Source organism: Alligator sinensis, unplaced genomic scaffold (genome assembly GCF_000455745.1).
Source record: "Alligator sinensis unplaced genomic scaffold, ASM45574v1 scaffold281_4, whole genome shotgun sequence".
Classification (NCBI taxonomy): Eukaryota; Metazoa; Chordata; order Crocodylia; family Alligatoridae; genus Alligator; species Alligator sinensis.
Window position 1 is genome coordinate 92,381 of NW_005842699.1, and position 8,201 is coordinate 100,581.

The 8,201-nt window shown below is 42.5% G+C and overlaps 1 long non-coding RNA gene across 1 annotated transcript in view; it reads right to left on the reverse strand.

The window, feature by feature from the left end:
- Positions 1-8,201, reverse strand: part of LOC112551975 — a 135,058-nt gene that overhangs the window by 67,484 nt on the left and 59,373 nt on the right. The window contains exon 2 of the long non-coding RNA XR_003096335.1: positions 1,985-2,126. This is a non-coding gene — a long non-coding RNA (uncharacterized LOC112551975). The remainder of the gene's footprint in view (positions 1-1,984; positions 2,127-8,201) is intronic.

The following is an 8,201-nucleotide window of genomic DNA, read 5'->3' on the forward strand; positions in this document are numbered from 1 at the left end:
GGCTGGCCTTCTACCGGGCTCGATGTATGGCCCCTCTCGGGCTCCTCGTTGCTGGCCCCCTTCACACTGGGGCCCCTCACACTACCGCCCCCACACACCAGGGCTACGCAACCCACTAGTTGCAAGTGGCAGGCACACACAGTGCACTATCACACACCTCCTCCCTTAAATGGGACTCTCATCAACGCCCCCTCTCACCAGTGCCCCCTCACACCGGGGCTACGCACCCCACTGGTTGCTCTCACCACTGCCCCCTCTCACTGGGGCCACCCCCTCGCTGGGGTCACCGTACCCCGCACGCAACCCACCGGTTGCACATATGCATAATACTAGCTTAAAGCCAAAAGGCTCATGATTTACTGCACTGGGCTGAGCCCCCAGCAGAGTCAACAGCATTTCAAGACATGGTAACCCCACAGCTCAGCACTGCTCAGTACATGGGTGTACTGCAGACACCCCCCAAAAAGGATCTATTTGCTAATTACTCTCCCCCCTATTCGTGACTGAAACCAGACATTTTTGTTAGGAGTTCTGGGATTCTCCAAAAAATTTTATGCAGATGAGGCACAGGGCAACGTGGTCCAGCTCACATAGGGCAGGCAGGGCCACAGTAATCATATGCAACAGGCTAAGAGAGGGAGTGACAGAGGAATTTGGGGTGTACTGTTTGGGGCCCCTTTTGGTGATGTTTGCCAGACACTTAAGGCTGGTGAAAAAACAGGAATCATTTGAAATGAGAAAGAAAGGTGCAAGTCAGCTGTGGGAGTGAAAAGGAAGTAGAAATGTATTTAATTGTAGAGGTTCACCATGACCTGAATGTGTGTCAACACTGCATGAGGGGGTTTCCATGCAATGGGCCATACTACATATCTTATTCAAACTGGCTGCACTCATCTATCCGTGTGGAAGAACACTTACTGGTTGTAGTCCCACATATGGTGTTTGAGCAATTGAGTATTGCTCAAATCAAGAGGATTTGGAACTGACTTGGCTGATTTGACCTGGAATATAAATGTTTTTTTTCCCCCAGAAAATAAGTGTGATAGGTTCCCATGAGCATGTTTGCCCAACATGAGCCATATGTTTTATAGTCATGCCCAGTGCTGTCTGCAATTAATCAGCTTCATGGTTGGTTTCCATTACTGAGCACATGCTGCTGCTGGCAGCAGTTCTATGATAGACAATATATTTAATGAGGTTTCCTTGTATGCAAATGTAAAGATGAGGGTCTTTTCCCCCCATGCTGATGGGGAAAATAAAAAGTATTCGAGTAAATATGGTACTCATTCTCAGCCTGCATAAAATTTAACTTTTTGAAATACTATTCAAAAGAGATACTACCAACTACAAAAAAAGTACATCTCCAGCACAAAATGTTCTATTGTAACAAGCAACTCAAAGTTACCATGATCAAACCGGGGAAATATTTGCTCTTCGGTTTTTTCAGTTTGTTCACTTCCCTTTTTTTTTTTTTTTTTAGCGTTATGTATAATTATTGGTCTCGTTATTTTGTTGATAGCATAGCAGGTGTCAGAAACCATGGACCATTGCAGGCTTCTCTTTGCCTCTCAGAAGGGCCAGTGCCTGTGCCTATCCTTGCCACTAACCCCATCTCCTTTGCAGTGAATGTTAAGCATAGATGTAACAGAGCAACAGACTCCACAGCAGAGGGAAGTGAGCTCAGCAGAGAGGATGGGAGGCACTGTACAGCTCTGTACCATTGATGCCCCTCTGCCAGATGGAACTTTACAGGTGGGATTCATCCCACAGGCTGCAGGTTGCCAGCCACAACAAACACCCTTCTGCAAATCTTTCAAGAGGATGCCTATCTGAAAGCAGGATTTCACCCCATGTCTCTGCAGCAAACAATGCTCAACAATACTGGGTATTAAACAATGCTCAATACATTTAATATGTATATTAAACAGAAAATATCCTCATCTTTCAAACCTTAATATCTTGATCTGAAAAATAAACTTCTTACCTTGATATAAGATTTCTAAGCCCCTGCTAAGTCGCACTGAATTATTTGGCATTTCTCATCTTAACAGAGAGTTTAAGTGATATTTCATCTCATCTCAAGTAGCTCTCTCCAACTAGAAATTCCAGGAGATTCCTTGAAGCACCTAGAAATATAGTAACAAGGGAGAATTGTTAGCCTGATTGATGTAGTCTTAGAAACCACATTTTAGATATGAAAATAATTTCACTGAGTATCAAACCAGTGCCTTACCAAAAAAAAAAAAAAAAAATACTGGTGTTAAAACTCAAAAATACATGTACACTTTTGGAGAGGAAGGAATTAAAATAAAGGACCAGAGAATCATAAGATATAGTGCTGGGAAGGACCTCACAAAGTCATTTGGTCTAGCCCCCTGCTCAAGGCAGGATCCTCCCTGACTAAACTATCCCAGCCAAGTATCTATCTAACCTGATCTTGAAATCTTCCAAGGATGGAGATTCCACAATTTCACAAAGTAGCCTGTTCTGGTTCCTCCTAATCTCCAACCTAAATATCCTCTGCAGCTGCAGTCTGAGACCGCTGCTCCTAGTTCTTTGCTGTACAGCCACAGAGAAAAACCCATCTCCATCCTTGTCATAATCACCTTTCAGATATTTGAAGACTGCTAGCAAATCCTCCCTCAGGCTTCTCTTCTCCAAACTAAATAAATCTAGCTCTCCCAGCCTTTTCTCAAAAGTCCTGCCTCCTAGGCCTCTAATTATTTTGCTGTTCTGTGCTGAACCCTTTCCAAACTGTCCACATCCTTCTTAAAGTGTGGGGTCCAAAACCGGACACAGTACTCCAAGTGAGGTTTCACATATGTGATGGAGAGAGGAAGAATCACTTCCCTTGATTCACAAGTGACACCCCTGTTAATACAACCCAGCACGCTGTTGGCTTTTTTCCAACTGTTGGTTCATATTCATTTTATGGTCTATTGTAACCCCCAGGGCCTTCTCTACAGTACTGTAGCCTAGCCAGTCATTCCCCAGTCTGTATTTATTCACACAATTATTCTGTCCCAAGTGCAGGACTTTGCACTTGTCCTTGTTGAATCTCATCTGATTCAGGTCATTCTGGATCCTAGCCATTCGGCAAATCCACAAACTTGGCATCATCTGCAAATGTGATAATCATGCAACTCAATCCCCTCATCTAAATCATTAACAAAGATATTCAACAATATGCGAACCAGGACAGACCCCTGGGGAACCCCACTTGATACCACCTCCCAAACAGATGTTGAGCCACTGATGACAACTTGTTGAGTATGATGATCTAACCAGGTATACATTCTCTTTAGAGTACTTTCATCCAGTCTTTATTTCCTTAGCTTGTTAATGAAAATGTCATGAAAGATGGTATCAAAAGCCTTGTTAAACTCAATGTATATCACATCCACAGCTCTCTACCCACTCATAGAGCCTGTTACTTTATTGTAGAAGGCTGGTTAGTATCATAAGGCAAGCATCAGGTTAGTTGCAGTATAGTAGTTCTGATGGAAAAGGTAGTGAATCCTAGCATTTACCAAGTAAAACACACTTTCAAGTCATGTTTTCCTAGAACCACACTTGCCACATTTTGATATTACATAAATGTAAGTTTTAAAGTTGTTAGTACAACTACAATAAAATGTGTGACATCTTTCCCCTTGTAAAGTCAATGAAAAGTCAATATACCTGCAGTGGGTGAGAGAATGTTTCCTCCCAGAAGTCACAGTCCCTGAAGGCCCATAATATCACTGGGCCCTACGTGTCCTACTTCCTAAGATTGTTACAAATGCTGCTCTTAGCAAGAGAGACTTCAAAATAACTATAAAGCAATTGTTCTGTAATCATTATTAAACAAGTTTTCTGTTTAGAGGGGAAAACAAGGTACCTTGTGAGGTTATCCAATCAAAATCAACAGAAGAGGAAGAGGCAGGTTGCTTACTAACCTTGCTTTCTAAAATAAATGGATATGGACAATGGTGTAATAAAAATGTAACTAATTGCAAAGACAGACATGGAAGTAAATGGAAAATGGGCTAAAAATGCAACATGGGCTTACTGAAGTTTGGTTGAGCCTGACCAACCCTTTGATGAGATGGTGGATTTTCTACACCAGGCAAGTCTGATTCTAACAGGACCTGAATAACATATTCGATATGGTGTTATATGCAAAATTATTAGTTTACCTGGAAATGATGATGCTTAGCAGAACTGCAATGTAAATAAGAACTAGATAATGGAAGATGACAAACAGGCTGTGCTGAAAGGAGAATGATCAGGTTGGATAGAGGTTGCTAGCAGAGTTTCTCAAGGCTGAGACTTACATATTTAATAGTGACACTGACACAAATAAGGACATGCTAATGAAATTTGGTGGTGACAAAATTATAAGTCACTGTCAGCGTTAGAGGAGGACTGAAGTACAGTTCAGGATGACCTTGAGGACTGCAGTAACGGAAATGGGATGATATCATAGAACTGGGATTGTCAGGGTCATGCACTCAAGGGCTAATAAGAATTTCTGCTAAAATTGGGAGCTCACAAGACAAAAATGACAGAGGGAAAAGACCTAGAAGTAAAAGATAATAAGTCATCAACATATGGCAGCTGTAACAAAGGAAAGTGGAATCGTAGGGTATATTAGGCGACACCTTTTCAGTAGAGACCTGGAAGTCATAATGACATTGTACAGAGCACTGATGACTGAGATCTCACTTATTTAAAATGTAGTGTCTCTGGTCAACATAATTAAAAACAGGAACCATGCAGAGAAGGACTACTAGGATATTTGGACAGACTTACAAAAGTAGACAAAAAACTTGAGTTTGTTGAGCCTGCAAACAAAAGGCTGAAACAGGATATAAATTCTTTAGTGCAGCATATAAAAGGGAGGATGAAGAGCTCCTTAAACAAAAAGAAAATATTGGCACAAGAACAAATGGGTACACATCTGAATCAAATACGGATAAACAGATTGCCCCAAATAAATTTGGGCTGAAGATTAGAAGTTTTCTGACCATCAATAGCATAATGTTCTGGAACAGCTTTCTAACTGGACAGCAAAAAACTGCAACGCAATGCTGGGGGCAGTGCCAGCTGCTGCAGATGTTTTTGCCCCTTCTCCTACTCTCCAAACAAAAGCATGACTTGGAGCTGCTGTTCCAATCACCTTCCCCTCCCCAGTTATACTACTGATTAAGAGGTATTATATGACAATTTCTTGCAAAAAACAGGGGACTTCTAGGAAGACTGATGAAGTCCCTGCCAGTCTTACAAAAGCAATACAAGACTGTAAGGCAGATGGACATCAAGTGCTGCAGCACTTTATAGCGGTACAAAAACCATAGTGCTATGAAGGATGTACGCATGTCCAGCTCCCACCCCTGTCTGGAACACTACAAAAGTTACCACTGTCATGCTCTATGGTCAGGGGGTGATGAGGTGCTGCTCCTATAAAAAGACCGTGGGAATTCGTGTCTGACACCATGGAAGCAGCCCTGCTCCCTGTCTCAGAAGAAGAGCTGCAGCTGGGCAGCACCTCTACTCCCTAGCAGGCTGTCATTGGGCTGGCTACTCTTCCTCCTTCTCCCCCATGGTGGGGTAAGAGGTGGGGAGAGAGCAGGCATTGTGGGATGCTGAGACATGGCCCCCCTGCAGTGCTGCAGGTAACTGCATAGACATCAAATGTGCAGTTGCAAGATGTAGTGCTACAGAAAATTCCCACTTTAACTAAGAACATTTCTGTCCCACATGCACCATTTCTGTAGTGCTTACAGGTAAGGTGCATGTCTGTACAGCCACTTTTTGTAGCACTAAAGGGGTCTACATAGTGCTACAAATGTAACAGAAGAGGTGCTTAACATCAGACATCTAAACCTGTATGTAGATACCTAAATCTGTTTGTTTTAAAAAACTAAAAGTGCTGACTTAGTCACAATTTAGTTACATGGGTAGTCCAACTGATTAAATAAGGGCTCATAACTATGCCCTTGTTCCTAACGTATCATTTACTGTGATTACAGATGGTCTTATACTGTGGAAAAAAGAGTTTATTCAGATGTTTGAAGAAACTTGTTTACTTTTTACAAGAGCACGAAAAGTCAGTTTACTAGTAAAAACACATGTCAAAACAGCTCATTTTAAGAGATGGGTTTCAAAACACCTTGGATTTCTAATCAAAATTATTCATCCTAAAAAACTGTTAGGATTGATTCCCCAGTGGTCCCAGACCTGGCTTCCCACAACCTGGTGTGTCACTGAGTTGATTTTACCAGTTTTATATAGAGGAACTGTAATCCAACCCTAAAGCTTCAGAAATGCACTAGTCCTTAAAAGGGAGATGCATTGATCTGGATACTCAGTAGCAGCATATGAAAGACTTGATAACTTGATGCGCTGATCAGATACTACCTTTGTTCACTGCCATTGTGAAAAAAATAGAAGAAAGGAAAAACATGTCTTTATTCTAGGAGTTACACACATTCAATCAACTTATTGATCTGTATGGTAAAATAAAAAAATTACTTTAAAAATACAAAAATATCAAAACTAGCTGTGGAAAGTTCTCAAGTAATTGTGAATAAATACATAAAGAACAATCATCTTAAGCAATTTGCAAGAATAAAAGCCAGATGTTTGCTTTTACAAATTACCTTTATGAGTTTTCCATTGCTTGTGAACAAAGTCAGTCAAAGACACTGGGTTTAGATAAAGGTAACAATAGATAAGGTTGGCTGTTGATTCAGAAAGTCCACTTGTTGGACTGTACTGGGGAAAAAAGTTTAGTTTGTTTTGCTTTGTTCTTAATTGAGTTTCAAGTTTTGTTTCTGCTGCTTTGCTATTTCAAACAATGTCAATGGGGATGCAGAATATGCAATAAACTGCAAATAAACAGAATGCCTGAGGTAACTACTATTATTTAGAGCAATGTTACATTACAGTTATTTGTTTATTATTAGGACCATGTGATTCTCTATAGTGCTGGCTGTGACAACAAAAGATAAATACTATCAATTGGCAGATTAACAATTCAAGACAAAAATTATTTTGATAGCCAAAATCAAACACATTTGAAAATTCAGTGGCAACCTGCTAATGGAGAAGGACAGCAGCAATCGGCTTTTTCAAAAACCCTCCTTAGGTTGCCTAAATGAATAGGAGTTGTTCCCTTTGAATGTTATTTGAACTGCTCCAGCCTTGCCTCCTTAGTCTATAGTTATGGTACATTCACGTACTGGCATTACACCTATAACTTGGTCTACAACTGGGGTTCCAAACTGTGGTACATGTACCCCCGGGGGTATGCAAGACATCTCTCAGGGTTACATGGCAGAAATTGTGTAGTGATGGATTTAATTTTCATTATAATAATCAATATTTAAGTGTTAAAATATAAAACATATGCTGGTGGGGATATGCGGGCAGGTGGTAAACCTGGAAGGGGGTATGCAATAATAAAAAGTTTGGGAACCTCTGGTCTACAAGATTATCTGCAGCACAAAAAAAAATAGAGGTGCACCAACACATCGGTCCATATCATATCAGCACTGATAAAAAAAGATAATTGACATTAATCAGCAATCAGTTTTTTTGGTGATGTGGCCGATAATATTGCCGATAAATGCCATGTGCAGCTGCAGTATGCACGTGGCCAGGAGTTTAGCCTGGCAACTTGGAGAGCAGTGTCCAGCTGGCATGTCTTTTGCGGGTGGCAGTGCAGACTGAGGTCCCTACAGTGAGGGAGGGAGTGGGGCTGGGGCAAAAGCAGGAGCAGGTACAGCCTAGCCCACCCAGGGTGGGCTGGGGCACAGGACAGAGCTGGCAGCTCATCCAGGAGGCAGGGGGGCAGAGGCAGCTCCTGCCATTGCATGAACTCCCAGAGGAGGTATAGGGGGCATGTGCCCCCCAGATCTGTGTGCGGGGCAAGGGTGGGCTGTTGCTGCTGCATGCTCATTGGCTGTGCCAGGCTCTTCCTGGCAGCTGCACTTAGGCTGGATGGGGCGGGCGGTGGTAGCATTGGGAGGGGGATTACGGGGGAGAAGCTAGAGCAACCACCATAGCCCCCCTCTCAGCGCCGCTGCCGACCTGGTCCAACCCGAGTTCAGCCACCAGGAAGAGCCTGAAGCAGCCCACCCTTGCCCTGTGCACAGATCCGGGGGGCACCTGCTCCCCATGCCTCCCCTGGGGGTGCATGCAGAGGCAGGAGTTTT